Source organism: Phyllobates terribilis, unplaced genomic scaffold, assembly GCF_046119375.1.
Source record: "Phyllobates terribilis strain yellow unplaced genomic scaffold, ASM4611937v1 Scaffold_9__5_contigs__length_417890890, whole genome shotgun sequence".
NCBI lineage: Eukaryota > Metazoa > Chordata > Amphibia > Anura > Dendrobatidae > Phyllobates > Phyllobates terribilis.
The window spans coordinates 187,450,911-187,476,952 of NW_027362769.1; the positions used below are offsets into that span (position 1 = coordinate 187,450,911).

Sequence of the window (26,042 nt, forward strand, 5' to 3'; positions counted from 1 at the left end):
ATAATACAGGATGTAACGCAGGATCAGTAATGTAATGTATGTACACAGTGACTGCACCAGCAGAATAGTGAGTGCAGCTCTGGAGTATAATACAGGATGTAACTCAGGATCAGTAATGTAATGTATGTACACAGTGACTGTACCAGCAGAATAGTGAGTGCAGCTCTGGAGTATAATACTGGATGTAACTCAGGATCAGTAATGTAATGTATGTACACAGTGACTGCACCAGCAGAATAGCGAGTGCAGCTCTGGAGTACAATACAGGATGTAACTCAGGATCAGTAATGTAATGTATGCACACAGTGACTGCACCAGCAGAATAGTGAGTGCAGCTCTGCAGTATAGTACAGGATGTAACGCAGGATCAGTAATGGTGTGTGACTGTAGACATCCCCTTTAAGTGGGGCATTATTACTTTCTCCTTATCTGGTAGAAGTAAACAGATAATGAAGATCATTACTGTCGGGGAATATCCCGGTATCAGCAGACCTGATCTAGTGAAGCGTTTCCAGCTCTGCTGCCTCCAGATGAGGGGCTTGGGCACCAGCAGCCTCATCTGGCGAGCACTTGTCAGTGACTTCGCGCCCATCCTGCTCTGCGCGGTGTCGCTGCTCCTGATCTCGCTCTATAAGACTCGCCGACCTCGTCTAATGGAAGATATAAAACTAATAATCAGGTCTGCTCCCCTCCCCCCACTGTCCTCCCTGTGGATAATCCGGGACACAACCGAAAAAGGCGAAAATAAAGTGAAAATGTAAAGATGACGGCAACAAAAACAAATAAACTTACTCTTTCCAGAAATATTCTCGCCCCACCCCGGCCACGGGGCCAAACCAGCGGATAGAGAATAATTAAAGGAAGAATTCGGGGGGAGTGGCGCATGTCACACATGAGAACGCCGCATCACATTGATTGTATTGATTTCAGTGGTCTGCCTGCATCCCTATGACAACCCTTCCTGTACATATACCACGCTGCTGCCTGTGTGACTCTGCGCAGCCATGTTAGTTGTCACTCAGCTTTTCCAGGAGCAGATTAAATGCAGAGGACGGCTCTGGACTGAGAGTTTCGGATGTTTGGGGCTTTGGCCGCTGGCCCCGTTTGCTGAGATTTATGATATTTTCTCGCTCAGCGGCGCCCCCTGACCCAGGAAACGAGCGCGTCTTTAATAATTTATTGCGGAGGATGCTGGGAAAGCGAACTGTAAATAACAAATAAATGCAGCTGGATATCGGAGCGCGGCCCCGGGGCGACGACGCCGCAGAAATCATTCACAGCAATCCGCTGGCATCCAGGATGGCGCAGAACACAAACGGCGAGAGACGGCGCTGCGGACGAACGCTGCACAGAAAAAAAGTATCGAGATCTGCAGGTCACCGAGGCGAGGGGTACCGGGGCGAGGGGTCGGGGCGAGGGGACCTGGCCGAGGGGACCGGGGCACCAACCAGCATTTAAAGGCGCAGGACACGAGTTCAGGAGCGTTGTTCTCTGTGTGCAGCGCAGGCATCGCGGAGTTAATATACCTGATTGACAGTTAATTGAGAAAATGTTAATTTTATGCGCCGCGATTTGTTTACCGGCAATACAATAAAGTTACCGGCACATTAACGCCAAAAACAACCCGAGGGTAAAAGGAAGATAATTGTGTTATTCATTACCGGCGAGACGAGGACGCCGGCGGCCGCGCTGAAATCTCATTCATCCGCAGCAACTCATCGGTGTGATGGGGGACCTGACCACATGGGACCACCGACCTCTGCCCCCTGCAGACCCGGGGTCACCTGGGGGAGGGGCTTAGTGATGATGTCATAAACTGATAACGGGGCAGCAGGGAACGTTCTATCCATTCAGGAGATGAGGGTTTCCAGCAAGCACAGATCTTGAAAACCACAAAATCCAAAAGGAAATTAATTAATAGAATGAAAAGGAAATATCTCTTTAAAGAGACTTTTCAGGTTAAAATAATGACACCCCGTCCCCCACCTGAAAACTGTAGAAAAGTTATCAACGATTTTCCCATGATGCATCATTTCCAACTGCTCCACGTCCAAACCTCTTCCACTCAGGGCGGAGCCCATTAGTCACATGACAGAGAAAATAATACAAAGAGGTGGAGTCGGCAGGTGAGCAGTGCTCAGAGGAGGGACTCACTTATGCAGGGGCGGGACTCAATGTGAAAGGGAGGAGCCACTGTGCAGGGGAGGGGCTTACACTACTCAGAGGAGGGGTTATTACAGTCACAAAAAGGAAAACACTGTGCAGGGGAATTGTACACTTGTGTGCGTGAGGAGCTCATGTCTGCGCGGGGGAGGAGCAGCTCACACGTCTGCGCGGGGGAGGAGCAGCTCACACGTCTGCGCGGGGGAGGAGCAGCTCACACGTCTGCGCGGGGGAGGAGCAGCTCACAAGGCTCCGCGGGGGAGGAGCAGCTCACACGACTGCGCGGGGGGGAGCAGCTCACATGACTGCGCGGGGGGGAGCAGCTCACATGACTGCGCGGGGGGGAGCAGCTCACACGACTGCGCGGGGGGGAGCAGCTCACACGACTGCGCGGGGGGGAGCAGCTCACACGACTGCGCGGGGAGGAGCAGCTCACATGACTGCGCGGGGGAGGAGCAGCTCACACGTCTGCGCGGGGGAGGAGCAGCTCACACGTCTGCGCGGGGGAGGAGCAGCTCACACGTCTGCGCGGGGGAGGAGCAGCTCACACGACTGCGCGGGGGGGAGCAGCTCACACGTCTGCGCGGGGGAGGAGCAGCTCACAAGGCTCCGCGGGGGAGGAGCAGCTCACACGACTGCGCGGGGGGGAGCAGCTCACATGACTGCGCGGGGGGGAGCAGCTCACACGACTGCGCGGGGGGGAGCAGCTCACACGACTGCGCGGGGGGGAGCAGCTCACACGACTGCGCGGGGAGGAGCAGCTCACACGACTGCGCGGGGGAGGAGCAGCTCACACGACTGCGCGGGGGGGAGCAGCTCACACGACTGCGCGGGGGGGAGCAGCTCACACGACTGCGCGGGGGGGGCAGCTCACACGTCTGCGCGGGGGGCAGCTCACACGTCTGCGCGGGGGGGCAGCTCACACGTCTGCGCGGGGGGGCAGCTCACACGTCTGCGCGGGGGGGCAGCTCACACGTCTGCGCGGGGGGCAGCTCACACGTCTGCGTGGGGGGGCAGCTCACACGTCTGCGCGGGGGGGCAGCTCACACGTCTGCGCGGGGGGGCAGCTCACACGTCTGCGCGGGGGGGCAGCTCGCACGTCTGAGCGGGGGGGAGCAGCTCACACGGCTCTGCGGGGGGGAGCTCACACGGCTCTGCGGGGGGAAGGATCTCACACGGCTCTGAGGGGGGAGGAGCTCACACGTCTGAGCGGGAGGAGGAGCTCACACATCTGAGCGGGGGGGAGCAGCTCACAAGGCTCTGCGGGGGGCAGCAGCTCACACGGCTCTGCGGGGGGGGGGAGCTCACACGGCTCTGCGGGGAGGAGGAGCTCACACGTCTGAGCGGGGGGGGAGCTCACACGGCTCTGCGGGGGGGGGAGCTCACACGGCTCTGCGGGGGGGAGCTCACACGGCTCTGCGGGGGGGAGGAGCTCACACGGCTCTGCGGGGGGTGGGAGCTCACACGGCTCTGCGGGGGGGAGCTCACACGGCTCTGCGGGGGAGAGGAGCTCACACGGCTCTGCGGGGGGGAGCTCACACGGCTCTGCGGGGGGGAGGAGCTCACACGGCTCTGCGGGGGGGAGGAGCTCACATGGCTCTGCGGGGGGAGGAGCTCACAAGGCTCTGCGGGAGGGAGGAGCTCACACGGCTCTGCGGGGGGGAGGAGCTCACACGGCTCTGCGGGGGAAGGAGCTCACACGGCTCTGCAGGGGGGAGGAGCTCACACGGCTGCATGGGGGGAGCTCACAAGACTCTGCGGGGGGGATCTCACAAGGCTCTGTGGGAGGGGGAGGAGCTCACACAGCTGCATAGGGGAGGAGCTCACAAGACTTTGCGGGGGGAGCTCACAAATCTCTGCGGGGGGAGCTCATACGGCTCTGCAGGGGGGAGGAGCTCACACAGCTCTGTGAGGGGGAGCTCACAAGACTCTGCGGGGGGAGGAGCTCACACAGCAGCGAGGGGGGAGGAGCTCACACGGCTCTGCGGGGGTGAGGAGCTCACACGTCTGCGCAGGGGGAGGAGCTCACACTGCTGAGCGGGGGGGGGGGATCTCACACCTGCGTAGGGGGGGGGAGCTCTCAAGACTCTGTGAGGGGGAGGAGCTCACACGGCTCTGCGGGGGGAGGAGCTCACATGGCTGAGCAGGGAGAGGAGCTCACACGGCTCTGCAGGGGGGAGGAGCTCACATGGCTGCGCGGGGGGGAGCTCACACAGCTGCGTAGGGGAGGAGCTCACAAGGCACTGTGGGGGGGAGGAGCTCACACAGCTGCATAGGGGGGGAGCTCACAAGACTTTGCGGGGGGAGCTCACAAAGCTCTGCAGGGGGAGGAGCTCCCAAATCTCTGCGGGGAGGAGCTCACACGGCTCTGCGGGGGGGAGGAGCTCACACGGCTCTGCGGGGGGGGGAGCTCACACGCTCTGCGGGGGGAGGAACTCACACGGTTCTGCGGGGGGGAGCTCACAAGACTCTGTGGGGGGAGGAGCTCACTCGGCAGCGAGGGGGGAGGAGCTCACACGGCTGCATAGGGGGGAGGAGCTCACACGGCTGCATAGGGGGGAGGAGCTCACATGGCTGCATAGGGGGAGGAGCTCACACGGCTGCATAGGGGGGAGGAGCTCACATGGCTGCATAGGGGGAGGAGCTCACACGGCTCTGCGGGGGGGAGGAGCTCACAAGGCTCTGCGGGGGGGAGCTCACACAGCTGCGCGAGGGGAGGAGTTCACACAGGTGCGTAGGGGGGAGGAGCTCACACGTCTGCGCAGGGGGAGGAGCTCACACGTCTGCGCAGGGGGAGGAGCTGACACGTCTGCGCAGGGGGAGGAGCTGACACGTCTGCGCAGGGGGAGGAGCTCACACGTCTGCGCAGGGGGAGGAGCTCACACCCTTGGGTGGGTGAAGGGGCTCAGACACTACGGAGGAGGGGGATTCTCGGCAGCGCAGCTATGGTCTCCCCTGCAGACCTGTCGCAGTCACATGACACATCGGCTCCTGCACTTCTCGCCTTCCGGCAGTAATCCGCAGGCTGATTTCGGAGGCTTCAGGAGCCGCGATCGTAACTTATACGACATTTTACTGCCGGCTTATTCTCGTTTTTGTGAGGCCGTAAATTATTATTAGATTTGATTTTCAATTTTGTTTGCAAACATTAAACAAATGGCGCCGCGGCTCCTCACCAAGCGCGGAGTCCGGAAATCGGGAAAGAGAGGGGATGCGAGGGGTTAAAAGTCAACAGAGAAACAAACGCCACAACATAAATGAAATCTGAAAACATCCGTCAGCAGCGGGGGAGGGGCGGCTAATCCGAGATTACGGATCACATATGGCAGCGGATCCGCAAATATCACAAACACATCTGTAGACGAAACAAGAGACAGCAGAACGGGGCGAGCGGCCGGGGTCACCGACTAATCGTGTACGCAACCGGCCCACGCTGACTGTACACAGGGGTGACACTGCTCCCTGTTATCAGCCAATTCAGGACGGGGACAAGAAAGACCAACAGCGAGGAAACCTCCAAGACATAATATGCTCCACGATACATCCCAGATCTGCAGAGCAGAAAGCCATAGAATCCTACAATGTTAGAGATGTAGAGGACCTCCAGGGTCCTAGTGTCCATCCCCCGGCTCAATGCAGGAGTCACTAAACCATCTCAGACAGATGTCTGGCCAGCCTCTGTGTGAAGACTTCCATTGAAGGAGAACTCACCACCTCTCGTGGCAGCCTGTTCCACTCATTGATCACCCTCACTGTCAAAAAGTGTCTTCTAATATCTAATCTGTATCTTCTCCCAGTCAGTTTCATCCCATTGCTTCTCGTCTTTCTTTGTGAAAATAAGAATAAAGCTGATCCCTCTGCACTGTGACAGCCCTTCAGATATTTGTAGACGGCTATTAAGTCTCCTCTCAGTCTTCTCTTTTGCTAGGTGAGCATTCCCAGATCTTCTAACTGTTCCTTGTAGGACATAGTTTGCAGTCCCCTCACCATCCAGATCTCTCTTCTCTGAACTTGCTCCAGTGTCTTCATATCTTTTTTAAGATGTGGCGCCCAGAATCGGACACAGTATCCAGATGATGTCTGACCAAGGAGGAGTAGAAGAGGATTATTACGTCTCGTGATCTAGACTCTATGCTTCTTTTAATAGATCCCAGAACGGTGTTTGTCTTTTTTGCTGCGGCATCACACTGTTGACTACTGTGCAGTCTGTGATCTATTAGTATACACAAGTCTTTTTCACATGTACTGTTGCTTAGTTCTATTCCTCCCATTCTGTAGATGCTTTTATCATTTTTCTTTCCCAGATGTAGTACTTTGCATTTCTCCTTGTTATAAACATTCTGTTGGTTGCTGCCCACTGCTCCAGTTTATTTAAATCTTTTTGAATCTTCTCTCTCTCTTCTCTAGTATTAGCTATCCCTCCTAGCTTTGTGTCATCAGAAAATGTAATCAGTTTACCCTCAATTCCCTCATCTAAATCATTGATAAAGATGTTGAAAAACACATGGCCCAGGACAGAGCCAAGAGAATGCCAAGAGTGTGCAAAGCAGTCATCAAAGCAAAAGGTGGCTACTGTGAAGAACCTAGAATATAAGACATATTTTCAGTTGTTTCACACTTTTTTGTTAAGTATATAATTCCACATGTGGTAATTCATAGTTTTGATGCCTTCAGTGTGAATGTACAATTTTCATAGTCAAGAAAATACAGAAAAATCTTTAAATGAGAAGGTAAGGTGTGTCCAAACTTTTGGTCTGTACTGTATGTATTCACCCCTTTTGCTATGAACCCCCTAAAAATTTCTGGGTCAAGCAATTCCCTTCATAAGTCTCATGCTTAGTGACAGGACGTCCCCCTGTGTGCAATCTAATGTCACATCTGTCACCATTAAGCAAGAGGTACCACTAACCAAGCACCATGAAGACCAAGGACATCTCCAAACACCACCATAAAGACCAAGGAGATCTCCAAACACCACCATAAAGACCAAGGAGATCTCCAAACACCACCATGAAGACCAAGGACATCTCCAAACACCACCATGAAGACCAAGGAGATCTCCAAACAACACTATGAAGACCAAGGAGATCTCCATACAACACCTCCTTGGTCTTCATGGTGTTGTTTGGAGATGTCCTTGGTCTTCATGGTGGTGTTTGGAGATCTCCTTGGTCTTCATGATCTCCAAACACCACCATGAAGACCAAGGAGATTTCCAAACACCACCATGAAGACCAAGGAGATCTCCAAACAACACCATGAAGACCAAGGAGATCTCCAAACAACACGATGAAGACCAAGGACATCTCCAAACAAGTCAGGGACAATGTTGTTGAGAAGAATAACTCAAGGTTGGGTTATATAAAAATCACACAATGTCTGATGATCTCCAGAGCACCATCAAATCCATCATCATCAAATGGAAAGAACATGGTACCACAACTGAACTTGCCAAGAGAGGAAGCCCACCAAAACTCTCAGCCCAGGCAAGGAGGGCATTAATCAGAGAGGCAGCGCAGAGGCCAAAGGTAACCCTGAAGGAGCTGCAGAGTTCACGAGCAGAGACTGGAGTATCTGTCCATACAACCACAATAAGCCGTACACTCCATAGAGGTGACCTTTATGGAAGAGTGGGCAGAACAAAGCCTTTAATTACACACAAAAATTGTCAAGTTCCGTTTGGAGCTTGCCATAAGACGTGGGAGACTCCCCAAATCTATGGAGAAAGGTGCTGTGGTCAGAGGCCCAAATTGATATTTTTGGCCACAAAGGAAAACACTATGTCAGGCGCCAAACCAACACAGCTCATCACCCCAAGAACACCATCCCCATGAAACATGGAGGCAGCATCATGCTGTGGGGATGTTATTTGGCAGCAAGGACAGGGAAAATGGATGGCGCAAAATACAGGGATATTCCTGAGAAAAACCTGTTTCAGTCCATCAGTGATTTCAGACTGGGACGAAGATTCACCTTCCAACAAGACAATGATCCAACGCATACTGCTAAAGCAACACTCGAGTGGTGTAAGGCGGAACGTGGAAATGTTCTGGAGCGGCCGAGTCACAGCCCAGACCTTAATCCAATGGATAATCTGTGGTCAGACGTGAAGATCGCTGTTCACCAGAGGAAACATCTAACCTGAAGGAGCTGGAGCAGTTTTACCTTGAGGAATGGGCAGAAATCCCAGTGGCGAGACGTGAAAAGCTCATAGAGGCTTATCCAAAGAGACTGCAGCTGTAACTGCAGCAAATGGAGGCTCCACAAAGTACTGACTTTAGGGGGGTGCACACTGAAGTTTTTGGTTATTTTGTCCTATTTGTTCATTGATTCAGAATAAAAACAAAACCAAATCTTCACAGTTGTCGGCAGGTTCTTTACATGAACTGATGCAAACCCTCAAAAATAACAGTGAAATTCCAGGTTGTGAGGTAGCAAGACATGAACAATACCAAGGGGGTGAATACTTTTGCAAGCCACTCTCACCAACTAACAATAATTCCGCTGCTCTAATCGCAGGTGATCAATAAAGTATGCCCCCTGCTGTGTGCCAGGCAGACATGATGGAAGCGGAGATGACATCCATCGTTTCCGCGCCGTTACCTTGTGCACATCGTCGCGCTCACCCGGCTCTGCTGTGCGGCCCCTGCCGCTGAGTCCCTTGTGTCGCCGGGTGAAGCCCCCCGTAGATAATCTGCGGGATCAGGACAAAAAGAATTCAAATTCCCAACGTCTGACGATCTCTTAACCCCCTGGATGCCGGCGCGATCTGCAGGGCATTGTGAGGCGCGTTTCGCGGTTTGCTGAATGCTCATGAAGGGGTTAAGAGCGCACAGGTCTCACAAGCCATTAATTTTGTGTCGTGTGTGTTCACACACAAGAATGGGGCCAGCGGCCTTCATTAACTCGCTCTGCATAATTTCCCTCGCTGCCCGGACGCCGCGGCCTGGGATAATGGCAGCTGATTGTGGGGGACGAGGGCAGCGGCTGTGAGCTGAGGACGCGGGGGGCACAGGCGACGCTTTGTGTGGAGCCGGAGGGGGGACGGGGTAATTTGTAGGGTCTTATTTATGCCGCTATATAAATCACAGCCGTAATGAGCAGATGAAGCCAGCACACCCTCGGGGGGCCGGATGTGGGGCCGGGGGGCTATTACATCAGCCATGTTGGACTTTCCTGCCCTGGGACCCCCTCTCCACCTGTGGCACTATATATGTAAGGTCCTTGTCAATCACCTGTGCGTCTGACAGCGGCAAATATCTTCAGACCTCTCCATGGAGGCTTTACCCTGCGGACTGGAATATAAAAATGAGATTGTAGCCGGGTAAATCGGTAGGAGGAGGACTGACCTTCACTGATTGCTGCAGGAGGTTGCCCCGAAGCCTGTCATTCCTGACACATTGCTCCGAACCCTCTGCTCCCTTCACACGGACATAGATACACCCTAATATTGTCTGCCGACTGCCACCACTAGGGAGAGCTGATTTAACAGAAATCCATCATTAGGAGGCTGCCCCCCTGAGGGTAGTTCCCCCAAAGTGGGGGCCCCACATGCAGGAACATGCAGCCCCCACTAAGAGTAAATAGGACGCTTGCTCTGTTTAGATTTCTGCTCTGGAGGGAGAATGTAATAAAGTCTCCTGTAGACGTCATCCCCGGCATCCAGCAGTGGAGCAGATAATGAGAGTGATTCTCCTGCGCAGGATGAGGATCACGTACCGCGAGGATGGATGCGGCGCCGTCCCAGCAAACGTGTCAGTTCTCACAGATACAAAGTGATCTCCGCAGAATCTGCTCCTCACGCCTGACAGCTTCTCTCGAGAAACATCTTCATAAGTGAAAAGAGGCAGAAAAGAAAGAAAATGTCTGAAGACGTCTCTGAAAGCCGATGAAGTGTAATCAGGAAAAGGCCAAAGAGAGAAACCAAGAGGTCTCATTCCTCCAGGTGTCTCGCTCAGTCCTCCCGCCATCCCTCTCATTCCTCCAGGTGTCTCGCTCACTCCTCCCGCCATCCCTCTCATTCCTCCAGGTGTCTCGCTCAGTCCTCCCGCCATCCCTCTCATTCCTCCAGGTGTCTCGCTCAGTCCTCCCGCCATCCCTCTCATTCCTCCAGGTGTCTCGCTCAGTCCTCCAGGCATTCCTCTCATTCCTCCAGGTGTCTCGCTCAGTCCCCCCGGCGTCCCTCTCATTCCTCCAGGTGTCTCGCTCAGTCCTCCAGGCATCCCTCTCATTCCTCCAGGTGTCTCGCTCAGTCCTCCCGCCATCCCTCTCATTCCTCCAGGTGTCTCGCTCAGTCCTCCAGGCATTCCTCTCATTCCTCCAGGTGTCTCGCTCAGTCCCCCCGGCGTCCCGCTCAGTCCCCCACGGCGTCCCGCTCAGTCCTCCAGGCATTTCTCTCATTCCTCCAGGTGTCTCGCTCAGTCCTCCAGGCGTTTCTCTCATTCCTCCAGGTGTATCGCTCAGTCCTCCAGGTGTTTCTCTCATTCCTTAAGGCGTCACGCTCATTCCTCCCGGGGTCCTGCTCATTTCTCCCGGCGTCTTGCTCAGTCCCCCCGGCGTCCCGCTCAGTCCCCCCCCGGCGTCCCACTCAGTCCCCCCGGCGTCCCACTCAGTCCCCCCGGCGTCCCACTCAGCCCTCCCGGCGTCCCACTCAGTCCTCTCGGCGTCCCACTCAGCCCCCCCGGCGTCCCACTCAGCATCCCACTCAGTCCTCCCGGCGTCCCACTCAGCCCTCCCGGCGTCCCACTCAGCCCTCCCGGCGTCCCACTCAGTCCTCCCGGCGTCCCACTCAGTCCTCCCGGCGTCCCACTCAGTCCTCCCGGCGTCCCACTCAGCCCCCCCGGCGTCCCACTCAGCCCTCCCGGCGTCCCACTCAGCCCTCCCGGCGTCCCACTCAACCCTCCCGGCGTCCCACTCAACCCTCCCGGCGTCCCACTCATCCCTCCCGGCGTCCCACTCAGTCCTCCCGGCGTCCCACTCAGTCCTCCCGGCGTCCCACTCATCCCTCCCGGCGTCCCACTCAGTCCTCCCGGCGTCTGCCTGCTGTCCGTGAATGGAATCATTCCTCATTGTCGGGGTGGACGGCAGAGAACCAGCGGAGGTGAAGAGGTGGCCCCCGGGCCCCAGTAACGGGCCCTCAGGAATGGCAGCGGGCAGATGGGGGCTGTGGTCGGTTTTGTGTCCCGTTAGACAATGCTCTGTGAGCCCGGATGGAGACTGATACATTGTAGCTGTACGGGAGAGACGGGCGCAGACGTTCATCTCACGGAGCATGGTCTTCTCTGACGTCAGGAGCAGCTCGGGGGGAGGAGGGTTCTAGATTTAGGAAGAATATATTCATATCGGCAAGTAGAGATCTTGAAGACCGTGAAGGATTTAGCACAAAAATGAACTTTCCATTGTGAGGATTTCTCGGCCGTCTCCTGGAGATCCCCGGCTGCAGACAATCAGCGGTTAGAGAAGCGACGGCGGTGTGTCGCCCGGGGCGAGCGCTCCTGGGTTAATGTTGGATTTGTCCATTGTCCTTTCCCCAAGGTTCCATACAACCTGTAATGTGCGACATCCAGAAGATGAACGAGTCTGCGCTCCGTGCCCAGGAGACGCATCCTTCTTCCTCACGACGCCCGTATGTCACCCGCGCCCCTGCCCAGCGCTCCCGCACAACATGCACACAGGGGGCTTCTCTGCAAAAAACAGTGAATGGTCTTTTATATCCTTCACGACCAAAGGAAGGTCAGAGCAGCCATCACCATCCGCTGACAAGAGGCGGCCATTACCGCGGAGAAATGTGCCATCATCCAGCCGGCTCAGTACACGGATAATACCTCCTTAGGACAAAGCGTGCAGCTGTCCTCCATGTTCCAAGCTGCAACAATCACTGACAGCAAGCAGAGGTACTGAAACACAGAGTATCAGAGGTGAAGGACTGAGACTGAGGAGGGCGCAGCGATTGTGCAGATAAAGGTCAATGTCAGGCAGGCGCTCCATAAGCCACAAGATATTCAGTGTTGTCAAATTTACAGACTGTACGAAGATTTATGTTATTTTACAAAACGACGTATCGAGAAAGTATGGAGGCCATCCAGTTACTGGGACCCTACTGATCCTGTGATGAGGGGTCCCGGGAAGGATATGGGTCCCACTGAATGTAACTGGAAAGAAGGAAGGAGTTGAGCACAAGCCCCCGGCTGTATGGGGGCTCCTCGTTCTCTGGATTATGGGGGTCCTCTTGCTGGACTCCAGACTGGTAGTGGGAAGGTTTTAGTGTCAGTATCACAGATGAAGTGTCCTCCGCTCGTCAGGTTGTGGTTCTCAGACTCTTTATCCAGGTAGTGTATCTGGGTCAAATAGGGGGGACGTGACGGTCCTTGGCGGCTCTGAGCTCAGGGTTTCGGATGAAGCTCCCACCAATCGTCAGGTTGGGGGATGTTACGTTCCTGGCGGCTCCGAGTTCAGGGTTTCGGGTGATGTTCCCGCAGCTCGTCAGGTTGGGGGATGTTACGTTCCTGGCGGCTCCGAGTTCAGGTGATGTTCCCGCAGCTTGTCAGGTTGGGGGATGTTACGTTCCGGGCGGCTCTGAGCTCAGGGTTTCGGGTGAAGCTCCCTCCACTCGTCAGGTTGGGGGACGTTACGTTTCAGGCGGCTCTAAGCTCAGGGTTTTGGGTGATGTTCCCGCCGCTCGTCAGGCTGGGGGACGTTACGTTCCGGGCGGCTCTGAGCTCAGGGTTTTGGGTGAAGCTCCCGCCGCTCGTCAGGTTGCGGGATGTTACGTTCCGGGCGGCTCTGAGCTCAGTGTTTCGGGTGATATTCCCACCGCTCGTCAGGTTGGGGGATGTTACGTTCTTGGCGGCTCTGAGCTCAGGGTTTCGGGTGATGTTTCAGCCGCTCGTCAGGTTGGGGGATGTTACTTTCTGGGTGACTCTGAGCTCAGGGTTTTGGGTGAAACTCCCGCCGCTCGTCAGGTTAGGGGATGTTACTTTCTGGGTGACTCTGAGTTCAGGGTTTTGGGTGAAGCTTCCGCCACTCTTCAGGTTAGGGGATGTTACGTTCCGGGCGGCTCTGAGCTCAGGGTTTCGGATGAAGCTCCCACCAATCGTCAGGTTGGGGGATGTTACGTTCCTGGCGGCTCCGAGTTCAGGGTTTCGGGTGATGTTCCCGCAGCTCGTCAGGTTGGGGGATGTTACGTTCCTGGCGGCTCCGAGTTCAGGGTTTCGGGTGATGTTCCCGCAGCTCGTCAGGTTGGGGGATGTTACGTTCCTGGCGGCTCCAAGTTCAGGTGATGTTCCCGCAGCTCGTCAGGTTGGGGGATGTTACGTTCCGGCCGGCTCTGAGCTCAGGGTTTCGGGTGAAGCTCCCTCCACTCGTCAGGTTGGGGGACGTTACGTTTCAGGCGGCTCTAAGCTCAGGGTTTCGGGTGATGTTCCCGCCGCTCGTCAGGCTGGGGGACGTTACGTTCCGGGCAGCTCTGAGCTCAGGGTTTTGGGTGAAGCTCCCGCCGCTCGTCAGGTTGCGGGATGTTACGTTCCGGGCGGCTCTGAGCTCAGGGTTTCGGGTGATATTCCCACCGCTCGTCAGGTTGGGGGATGTTACGTTCCTGGCGGCTCTGAGCTCAGGGTTTCGGGTGATGTTTCAGCCGCTCGTCAGGTTGGGGGATGTTACGTTCCGGGCGGCTCTGAGCTCAGGGTTTCGGGTGAAGCTCCCGCCGCTCATTAGTCTTTCAGATGTTAATTAGAGATTGCAGTCTGTTCTCCGTCATTTCTCTGGTCCCGGTGATGATCCGCTCAGTGTTTGTCCTGTGAAGGCCGTGAGATTTACCATCTGCCGCTCGCTGCTTTCTGCGCGCTCGTTTCCAGAGACGTTCGCTCTGCTGTCAGGATTGGAGCTGTAATACGATCGTTATCATTCCGCACGTTGCGCTTTCTCCCCTAAAACTTCAGGCCTCGACTTTACTATCTGCTAATTAAAGAAATCAAATGTCAGAGGAATCTCCCGAGCGGAGGGATTTATCATCCCGGAGCCGGAACGCAGGAAACCGGGACGCTCCAATCACAGGCGCAGACACGGATGGAAAGCAGATGAGCCCCGACCTCCCCCCAGTGCTGACCTTCTCCAATCGAGAAGAGCACACCCCACACCACAGCGCAGCACGCCCCACACCACAGAGCAGAGCGCGCCCCACAGCGCGCCCCACACCACAGCGCAGAGAACGCCCCACACCACAGCACAGAGCGCGCCCCACACCACAGCGCAGAGCGCACCCCACACCACAGCGCAGTGCGAGCCCCACACCACAGTGCAGCGCAGAGCGCGCACCACACCACAGCGCAGAGTGCCCCATACCACAGCTCAGAGAGTGCCCCACACCACAGCGCAGCGCTCGCCCCACACCACAGCGCAGAGCGTGCCCCACACCACAGCACAGAGCGCGCCCCACACCACAGCGCAGAGCGCACCCCACACCACAGCGCAGCACGCCCCACACCACAGAGCAGAGCGCGCCCCACAGCGCGCCCCACACCACAGAGCAGAGAACGCCCCACACCACAGCACAGAGCGCGCCCCACACCACAGCGCAGAGCGCACCCCACACCACAGCGCAGTGCGAGCCCCACACCACAGCGCAGCGCAGAGCGCGCACCACACCACAGCGCAGAGTGCCCCATACCACAGCTCAGAGAGTGCCCCACACCACAGCGCAGCGCTCACCCCACACCACAGCACAGAGCGTGCCCCACACCACAGCGCAGAGCGCGCCCCACACCACAGCGCAGTGCGAGCCCCACACCACAGTGCAGCGCAGAGCGCGCACCACACCACAGCGCAGAGTGCCCCATACCACAGATCAGAGAGTGCTCCACACCACAGCGCAGCGCTCACCCCACACCACAGCACAGAGCGTGCCCCACACCACAGCACAGAGCGTGCCCCACACCACAGCGCGCCCCACACCACAGCGCAGAGCGCGCCCCACACCACAGAGCAGAGTGCCCCATACCACAGCTCAGAGAGTGCCCCACACCACAGCGCAGAGCGCGCCCCACACCACAGCGCAGAGCGTGCCCCACACCACAGCGCAGAGCGCGCCCCACACCACAGCGCAGAGCGCGCCCCACAGCGCAGAGCGCGCCCCACACCACAGAGCAGAGTGCCCCATACCACAGCGCAGTGCTCGCCCCACACAACAGCGCAGAGCGCGCCCCACACCACAGAGCGCGCCCCACACCACAGCGCAGAGCGCGCCCCACACCACAGCGCAGAGCGCGCCCCACACCACGGAGCAGAGTGCCCCATACCACAGCTCAGAGAGTGCCCCACACCACATCGCAGCGCGCGCCCCATACCACAGCGCAGAGCGCGCCCCACACCACAGCGCATCATAACAAAGCGCAGCGCGCACCCCATACCACAGCGCAGTGCAGAGCGCACCCCACACCACAGGGCAGAGAGTGCCCCATACCACAGCGCAACGCGCGCCCCACACCACAGCGCAGAGCGTAGAGTGAAGAGCATGCCCCACACCACAGCGCAGAGTGCAGAGCATGCCCCACACCACAGAGCGTAGAGTGCAGAGCAAGCCCTACACCACAGAGCGCCCCCATACCACAGCGCAGAGCGTCCCCCATACCACAGCGCAGCGCGCGCCCCACACCACAGGGCAGAGCGCGCCCCACACCACAGAGCAGAGCGTAGAGTGCAGAGCATGCCCCACACCACAGCACAGAGCGCGCCCCACACCGCAGTGCAGAGCGTAGAGTGCAGAGCATGCCCCACACCACAGCGCAGAGCGCGCCCCACACCGCAGCGCAGAGCGTAGAGTGCAGAGCATGCCCCACAACACAGGGCAGAGAGTGCCCCATACCACAGCGCAACGCGCGCCCCACAGCGCAGAGCGTAGAGTGAAGAGCATGCCCCACACCACAGCGCAGAGTGCAGAGCATGCCCCACACCACAGAGCGTAGAGTGCAGAGCAAGCCCTACACCACAGAGCGCCCCCATACCACAGCGCAGAGTGTGGAGTGCGCCCCACACCACAGAGCAGAGCGTCCCCCATACCACAGCGCAGAGCGTAGAGTGCAGAGCATGCCCCACACCACAGCGCGCCCCACACCACAGCACAGAGCGCGCCCCACACCGCAGCGCGTAGAGTGCAGAGCATGCCCCACACCACAGCGTGCCCCACACCACAGCGCACAGAGCGCCCTACACCGCAGCACAGAGCGTAGAGTGCAGAGCATGCCCCACACCACAGCACAGAGCGTAGAGTGCAGAGCATGCCCCACACCACAGGGCAGAGAGTGCCCCATACCACAGCGCAACGCGCGCCCCACACCGCAGCGCAGAGCGTAGAGTGCAGAGCATGCCCCACACCACAGCGCAGAGCGCGCCCCACACCACAGCACACTGAGGCCGCAGTGTCCTAACAGACAGCGAGCGACCCCTGTAATCACTGCCCCCGAGGATCAGACACTCACCCACAGGGTATAGACCCTCCCTCCCCAGATGCGTGAATGGTTAATAATCCCCGAGGCCGAGCGGTCCCCACTTGTGATCAGACATGATTTATCCGGCATCTGCTACTGACAATTAGGAAGAAGTTGTCAGCGGCAAAGCAGAACGCCAGCGCCGCCCGGTGTACAAACACTGCGCCATTTATTATGTATTATGTTCGATAAAGGGAAAATCTAGAGTCTACAGGGAGTGAACAGCATGGTGGACAGGGGCGCGGGGAGCTCTGTGCATCCGGCTCAAAGTGGAGGGCGGAGGACAGACTCGGCCCTGCTATTACCCTGCTTCTCCCCTCCCTCCTCAACACACGGGTTACCCTGCTCTGCCCCCTTGTCCCCTTATTGAGGCCATGGTTGCCCCTCTCCCCCAGACACCCAGATCCCCCCCGCCCCCGGGTTACCTTGCTATTCCCCCCAAAATCCCTCACTGACATCCAGGTTACTCTATTCTCCCTCCCACCCACTGAACACCAAGGTTGCCCTGCTCTTCCCCACCCTCTCGACACAAGGGTTGCCCTGCTCTTCCCCACTCTCTCGACAACCGGGTAGCCCTGCTCTTCCCCACCCTCTCGACACATGGATTACCCTGCTCTTTCCCACCCATTGAACATCGGGTTGCCCTGCTCTTCCCCACCCTCTTCCCCACCATCTCGACACCCGGGTTGCCCTGCTCTTCCCCACCCATTGAATACCAGGTTGCGCTGCTCTTCCCCACCCTCTCGACACCCAGGTTGCCCGGCTCTTCCCCAACCATTGAACACCGGGTTGCCCTGCTCTTCCCCACCCTCTCGACACCCGGGTTGCCTTGCTCTTCCCCACCCATTGAACACTGGGTTGCCCTGCTCTTCCCCACCCAGTGAATACTGGGTTGCTCTGCTCTTCCCCACCCATTGAACACTGGGTTGCCCTGCTCTTCCCCACCCATTGAACACTGGGTTGCCCTGCTCTTCCCCACCCTCTCGACACCTGGGTTGCCCTGCTTTTCCCCACCCATTGAACGGTTGCCCTGCTCTTCCCCACCCTCTTCCCCACCCTCGACACCAGGGTTGCTCTGCTCTTCCCCACCCTCTCGACACCCGGGTTGCCCTGCTCTTCCCCACCCATTGAACACCCGGGTTGCCCTGCTCTTCCCCACCTTCGCGACACCCGAGTTGCCCTACTCTTCCCACCCTCTCAACACCCGGATTGCCCTGCTCTTCCCCACCCTCTCGACACCCGGGTTGCCTTGCTCTTCCCCACCCACTGAACACTGGGTTGCCCTGCTCTTCCCCACCCTCTTCCCCACCATCTCGACACCCGGGTTGCCCTGCTCTTCCCCACCCATTGAATACCAGGTTGCCCTGCTCTTCCCCACCCTCTCGACACCCAGGTTGCCCGGCTCTTCCCCAATCATTGAACACCGGGTTGCCCTGCTCTTCCCCACCCTCTCGACACCCGGGTTGCCTTGCTCTTCCCCACCCATTGAACACTGGGTTGCCCTGCTCTTCCCCACCCAATGAATACTGGGTTGCCCTGCTCTTCCCCACCCATTGAACACTGGGTTGCCCTGCTCTTCCCCACCCATTGAACACCGGGTTGCCCTGCTCTTCCCCACTCTCTCGACACCTGGGTTGCCCTGCTCTTCCCCACCCATTGAACGGTTGCCCTGCTCTTCCCCACCCTCGACACCAGGGTTGCTCTGCTCTTCCCCAACCTCTCGACACCCGGGTTGCCCTGCTCTTCCCCACCCATTGAACACCCGGGTTGCCCTGCTCTTCCCCACCTTCGCGACACCCGGGTTGCCCTGCTCTTCCCACCCTCTCGACACCCGGATTGCCCTGCTCTTCCCCACCCTCTCGACACCCGGGTTGCCTTGCTCTTCCCCACCCATTGAACACTGGGTTGCCCTGCTCTTCCCCACCCAATGAACACTGGGTTGCCCTGCTCTTCCCCACCCAATGAACACTGGGTTGCCCTGCTCTTCCCCACCCATTGAACACTGGGTTGCCCTGCTCTTCCCCACCCATTGAACACTGGGTTGCCCTGCTCTTCCCCACCCACTGAACACCGGGTTGCCCTGGTCTTCCCCACCCTCTCGACACCTTGGTTGCCCTGCTCTTCCCCACCCATTGAACACTGGGTTGCCCTGCTCTTCCCCACCATCTTCCCCACCCTCTCGACACCCGGGTTGCCCTGCTCTTCCCCAACCATTGAACACGGGGTTGCCCTGCTCTTCCCCACCCTCTTCCACGCCTTCTCGACACCCAGGTTGCCCTGCTCTTCCCCACTCATTGAACACTGGGTTGCCCTGCTCTTCCCCAACCATTGAACACCGGGTTGCCCTGCTGTTCCCCACCCTCTTCCCCACCCTCTCAACACCCGGGTTGCCCTGCTCTTCCCCACCCATTGAACAACGGGTTGCCCTGCTCTTCCCCACCCTCTCGACACCAGGGTTGCTCTGCTCTTCCCCACCCTCTCGACACCCGGGTTGCCCTGCTCTTCCCCACCCATTGAACACCCGGGTTGCCATGCTCTTCCCCACCCTCTCGACACCCGGATTTCCCTGCTCTTCCTTCTGATCCCCATGTTGCCCCTTACCTGCCCCAGAGACCCCCGCTCTCCAGTTTAGACCACTCCATACCCTCTTGTGCATTAATTTGTCTCCCGCCTGCTCTGCTCCATCCAAATTCCTTTTCCCCAAACTGGAGATAAATCACGCTGTGTGACAGAGCCGCTATTTTTAGGATAATTGCACATTCATCAAAACCCACACGAAGCTTCACCGGCATTTTATAGAGATCTTAAAATGATGCAGTTAATGAGGAAAAATGTATTCTAGATGTGCAACTCTGCAGCTCGCAGAAAACCAAGAAGAGCCGAGCGCCACCAGCGCCTGCACTCAGTACGAGGGAGAATGTGCCGTCCCGGCTTCACTACAGCTACCTGCTGCGACCACGACACCGGACGACGGGAGACCCCAAAACCAGGGTGGTCCTGCAAAACGTCTCAATATTCCGAAGATGGATATAACGCACCGATCTCTGCGGGAATCGGCTCCTGTCATTCCACAACCATGTCACCGACTAACAAACCATACAAGGGAAGCACCAAAATGTGACTCGGACCCCTGGAGAGGATCCCGATCTTCCTACCCACCCTCCCGATAAACTGGAGACACCAGATAAGAGCGGCACCGCCCGCCATCTCTGGAATACGACTCCTCCGCCTTTGATATTCTGCACATTAAACATTACCTTAAAACAGCAATTACTTGTGGGGGGGCGGCGGGCACAGCGGGGGGCGGCAGTACAGAGGACGACGGCCGGGCGCATCACACCATAATGATCTACAAGACCTCGCACCCCGCTGCCGTCCACAGGACACCAAAAGAGAGGAAAGTATCAGCATCCACCGCAGCGTCACATACTAATCAATAACATGAAAAGTCACCGCGGCTCTGAAGACGCCTCGGTGTCAGAAGCTGCGGGGAAACGTCACTTATTTCTGTAGCCATTAAAGGGTCTCAGAACTACAAGACCCTAATCGTTAGTTTACAAGAAGTCATCACCAAGGGTCCGTCAGTCCTCATGGCGCGCATCCGGGGGCGCGGGTTCAGGGGGCTCAGGGTGCGCATCAGGGGGGCGCAGGGCGCGCATCAGGGGGCGCAGGGTGCACATACAGGGGTGCAGGCTGTGAATCAGAGGGCTCAGGGCCCCCCGCACAGTCTATAGAGTATTGTAGTGGCAGGAACCGCGTACAATGTGCAGAAAACCTCAATTAATAAGCGCACGCCTTTCTGAGCAGCCAATTATAGTGGGAATAAAAGGAGAGCGCGGCACAATCCTCCGGGCCGGCGACAGCTAATATTTACACGCAGCCACTCGGCTTTTATGAAGTTCTGCAGAACCAATTTGTCTCATTAACCTGAAAATATAGAACGAGGGGTGAAAGCCTCCGCCGCCAATTCTGAATCTGGAAGGAGACGACGTTCACCGAGCAGCAAAGACACAGGAGCAACAGCAATAACGGGAGAAAGCCACAGAGCAGACGAGGAAGACGCCAAAAACAGAGTAACACAAGGAAACGGGAAGTCGGCCGGTCACAGCAACACAGGAAACGGGAAGTCGGCCGGTCACAGCAACACAGGAAACGGGAAGTCGGCCGGTCACAGCAACACAGGAAACGGGAAGTCGGCCGGTCACAGCAACACAGGAAACGGGAAGTCGGACGGTCACAGCAACACAGGAAACGGGAAGTCGGCAGGTCACAGCAACACCGGAAACGGGAAGTCGGCCGGTCACAGCAACACAGGAAACGGGAAGTCGGCCGGTCACAGCAACACAGGAAACGGGAAGTCGGACGGTCACAGCAACACAGGAAACGGGAAGTCGGACGGTCACAGCAACACAGGAAACGGGAAGTCGGACGGTCACAGCAACACAGGAAACGGGAAGTCGGCCGGTCACAGCAACACCGGAAACGGGAAGTCGGCCGGTCACAGCAACACAGGAAACGGGAAGTCGGCCGGTCACAGCAACACAGGAAACGGGAAGTCGGCCGGTCACAGCAACACAGGAAACGGGAAGTCGGACGGTCACAGCAACACAGGAAACGGGAAGTCGGCCGGTCACAGCAACACCGGAAACGGGAAGTCGGCCGGTCACAGCAACACCGGAAACGGGAAGTCGGACGGTCACAGCAACCCAGGAAAAGGGAAGCCGGCCGGTCACAGCAACACAGGAAACGGGAAGTCGGCCGGTCACAGCAACACAGGAAACGGGAAGTCGGACGGTCACAGCAACACAGGAAACGGGAAGTCGGCCGGTCACAGCAACACCGGAAACGGGAAGTCGGCCGGTCACAGCAACACAGGAAACGGGAAGTCGGCCGGTCACAGCAACACAGGAAACGGGAAGTCGGACGGTCACAGCAACACCGGAAACGGGAAGTCGGCCGGTCACAGCAACACCGGAAATGGGAAGTCGGCCGGTCACAGCAACACAGGAAACGGGAAGTCGGACGGTCACAGCAACACAGGAAACGGGAAGTCGGACGGTCACAGCAACACAGGAAACGGGAAGTCGGCCGGTCACAGCAACAAGGGAAACGGGAAGTCGGCCGGTCACAGCAACACCGGAAACGGGAAGTCGGCCGGTCACAGCAACACAGGAAACGGGAAGTCGGCCGGTCACAGCAACAAGGGAAACGGGAAGTCGGCCGGTCACAGCAACCCAGGAAACGGGAAGTCGGCCGGTCACAGCAACAAGGGAAACGGGAAGTCGGCCGGTCACAGCAACACAGGAAACGGGAAGTCGACCTGTCACAGCAACACAGGAAACGGGAAGTCAGCCAGTCACAGCAACACAGGAAACGGGAAGTCAGAAGGTCACAGCAACACAGGAAACGGGAAGTCGGCCGGTCACAGCAACACAGGAAACGGGAAGTCGAACTGTCACAGCAACACAGGAAACGGGAAGTCGGCCGGTCACAGCAACACAGGAAACGGGAAGTCAGCCGGTCACAGCAACACAGGAAACGGGAAGTCGGCTGGTCACAGCAACACGGGAAACGGGAAGTCAGACGGTCACAGCAACACAGGAAACGGGAAGTCAGACGGTCACAGCAACACAGGAAACAGGAAGTCAGAAGGTCACAGCAACACAGGAAGTGGGAAGTCAGCCGGTCACAGCAACACAGGAAACGGGAAGTTGGACGGTCACAGCAACACAGGAAACGGGAAGTCGGCCGGTCACAGTAACACGGGAAACGGGAAGTCGGCCGGTCACAGCAACACGGGAAACGGGAAGTCGGCCGGTCACAGCAACACAGGAAACGGGAAGTCAGAAGGTCACAGCAACACAGGAAACGGGAAGTCAGAAGGTCACAGCAACACAGGAAACGGGAAGTCAGAAGGTCACAGCAACACAGGAAACGGGAAGTCAGCCGGTCACAGCAACACAGGAAACGGGAAGTCAGAAGGTCACAGTAACACAGGAAACGGGAAGTCAGAAGGTCACAGCAACACAGGAAGTGGGAAGTCAGCCGGTCACAGCAACACAGGAAACGGGAAGTGGACGGTCACAGTAACACGGGAAACGGGAAGTCGGCCGGTCACAGCAACACGGGAAACGGGAAGTCGGCCGGTCACAGCAACACAGGAAACGGGAAGTCAGAAGGTCACAGCAACACAGGAAACGGGAAGTCAGAAGGTCACAGCAACACAGGAAACGGGAAGTCAGAAGGTCACAGCAACACAGGAAATGGGAAGTCAGCCGGTCACAGCAACACAGGAAGTGGGAAGTCAGAAGGTCACAGCAACACAAGAAATGGTAAGTCAGCCGGTCACAGCAACACAGGAAACGGGAAGTCAGCCTGTCACAGCAACACCGGAAACGGGAAGTCAGCCGGTCATAGGAACACAGGAAAGGAGAAGTTGACCGATTGGAGTAACAGAGGAAATGGGAAGTCAGTTGATTGCTGTGACACAGGAAACTGTCCCATTGCCGAAACACAACAAATGGGAAGTCGGCCAATCGCAACAGATGAAAAGGGAAGTCAACAGATCACCGTAACAGAAGAAACAGGAAATCGGTCAATTGAAGTCGGCCGATCGCAACAACACAAGAAGCAGGAATCAGATAATCGCAGTGACACAAGAAAAGAGAAGTCGACCTCTTCTAATAAATTAGCGAACAGGAAATCTGCTGCTTCTGCTAATAATGGAAACAAGAGGCCGCATACACGACAGTGACGACAGAGGCGGCAGCGCAGCAGAAGGACGCGGCTGCATTTCCTGCGCTGTCACCTGCAGATATTCGGCATCTTACCCTCAGGAGAGTCCGGAATTCCTAATCTTGCTGAGACCTTAAAGTGTAACTCTCCCCGCGGCCTCGCCGTCTCATTAACCATTGCACCCCCGCAGGCCAATCATTACCTTCTGTGACTTTCAGAAGCAAATGAGCCAAGTATTTTTAGAAAAGCAATCTGAGCCAAAATCCTGAGAGGTGTCACTCCATCCGCCCCTCCTGCCGGGCAGCAGCGAGTCAAGAGGCTGCAAACAAGCCGGGCAGCAGCCCTATTAACCCTTCTCCGGCTGCAGGTGTCGGTGTCACCCCAGGAACGGTTTATACACAGACGTATCATCATCGTACTAAATCATAGTACAGGACGATCTGCTGCTTTTCTTCCTTAATCCTCCCTAAAATACTTTCTTCAATGGCGCCGAGCCGGGACGGACGCTTCTGAGGTCAGTAATATTAAAGGGCCGGCTCCGTCTTCTACTAATGTCGACCATTGTACAACAGAAACACCTGCTGTATCCAGTCTACACAAACAGGATGGAACCAGGACTGATACATTGTTACTATCCAGACAGAGGTTTGTGCTGCTCCAGACTCTACGCATTGTAACAAACCCTCAGCAGTGAGGAGTATCAGGTGGGAAAAGTGAAGACACAAAGTTTCCTGAACCTCGTATCATCACCTTCCATTATATATGGAAAGCCGGCGGCGAATTCTCGGACGTTATAAAAAAACACAGGAAGCGGAAGATTTCTTAATAAACCTAATCATTTATTCTAATGGGCGGCATCACCGCAGGCCAAAGACGACTTCCAGAAATTGATTGGAAATTAATTTCCCTTTGTGCGATAATAAATGGATCATTTTTACACTTGATGAAAAGTCCCTTCTGTTCTGACTTACAGGAAAGCGGCATGAAATAACAGAATAAACTGATTACAAAGGAATGAAGAATGAAGAATGTTACAAATTCATCAAATATAAATGAAAATGATACAAAACTGAAAAAAAAATGTAATATACAAAAAAACTAAATATCGTAATAAAATAAATAAAAACAATATTAAATAAAAGGTCAAATAATCATAAAATAAAAATACCAAAAGTAAAATAACGTCTAGAACTACAGAAATAACTAGAGATTAAAAAAAACAAAACATAAAAATCATTAAGAAAATCTATTAATCTAAATAAAGTGTAATAATAAAAACCACATAATATAAAAAAAACATTATTTCTGAGAGCCGGGGTTCGGAGGGGTCCCCCCTGAGGCCGGAATTCGGCGGGGTCCCCCCTGAGGCCGGAGTTCGGCGGGGTCTACCCTGAGGCCGGAGTTCGGTGGCGTCCCCCCTGAGGCCGAGTACCAGAGTATGGTGGGGTCCCCCCTGAGACCAGAGTTCGGTGGCGTCCCCCCTGAGGCCGAGTACCAGAGTATGGTGGGGTCCCCCCTGAGGCCGGAGTTCGGCGGCGTCCCCCCTGAGGTGGGAGAATACGTAAAGGCAGAATACTGCGCGTTGTCCCCTCATCTGGCTTTGCTGCGCGTTGTCCCCTCATCTGGCTTTGTCCCATGGACCCGCAGGAGGAGAGCCCCGGTTCCCATCCTCACCCCCCAGTGATGTCACCTCGCAGGAATCTGCTGCAGCTGGTCGCCTCTGAAAAGAGCCGGTCACAGAGCGAGGGTCTCGGCCTCGGATTCTGCGCGTCTTCGCTCTGCACAAACATTTATCTTCTGATTAATTTCAGAATTTTTTTTTTAATTCTTCCTGTGAGAACAAAACCCGTGTGCGGCGTCCAACAACCCCGAGAATAAAGGAGCAAAACAAAAAAAACTAAAATGAAGTTTACCAAGTTGTGTGAGCGCACGACAGGCCGGGGAGGTGCGGGGGGCGCACGCTATTCGCCCGCCTCCGCCGCCCCACTTTCTCAGGCAGCCATATCAATGCACAACAGCAGAAGAATGGAAGTGATTATGAGGTCAGGACGCTCGCCGCCTCTTCTGGGCTTTATTATTTGCGCTCCATAATCTTTTCCTTTATTCCCGGAGTCTTTAGAAGGGACCAGACCCCATCACTGCAGAGACAAAGGACGTGAATATACAAACCATGTGCGGCCCCCACCCGAGAGATGAAAGCTGCAGACCCTCCGCGTCCCCGTACGGTGCATTATACCGGTATTACGGGACGGTTCTGGGGGGATTCGGCGAGGTCTCCGGCGATCGCTTTGATATCTTGTCAGTCTCTCGAACGTCACGGAAATCCTGGGCGGCTTGTAACTTCCTTATGATTTCCAGAAGGCGAAGCGTCCGGGAGTCGCAGCGAGCAGCCCCCCAGTGGTTGTACTGCTCGGACACCGGGATGCCGAGTAATGAGGCTCAGTCACATCCAGGAATGGGTTAAACCCGGGCGCAGACTTTACCAGCCGCATCCACAATCCTGGTAACAAATTCGTAAGATCTGTAAAATGGGCCTGAAATTATTATGTGAAATGAGTGAATGTCACAAAAGCCGCAGCCGCGAGCCGACCCCACGGCGGCACTGATGTGTCATCTACTGTCCCTTTAAGAAACTTTATCTTAAGTGTCTGATCTTGTGAAGAC

At 56.4% G+C, this 26,042-nt stretch overlaps 1 protein-coding gene across 3 annotated transcripts in view; it reads right to left on the minus strand.

The window, feature by feature from the left end:
- The window catches only part of SEMA5B (semaphorin 5B), a 398,541-nt gene that overhangs the window by 289,297 nt on the left and 83,202 nt on the right, over nucleotides 1–26,042 (minus strand). The window contains exon 1 of one of the 3 annotated variants that reach the window (XM_073647521.1): nucleotides 793–846. The exons of the other annotated variants lie outside the window; for them this stretch is intronic. The gene's annotated coding sequence lies outside the window, so the exon portion shown is untranslated. Of the gene's footprint in view, nucleotides 1–792; nucleotides 847–26,042 lie in introns of those variants that run through there. 3 annotated transcript variants of the gene reach the window in all.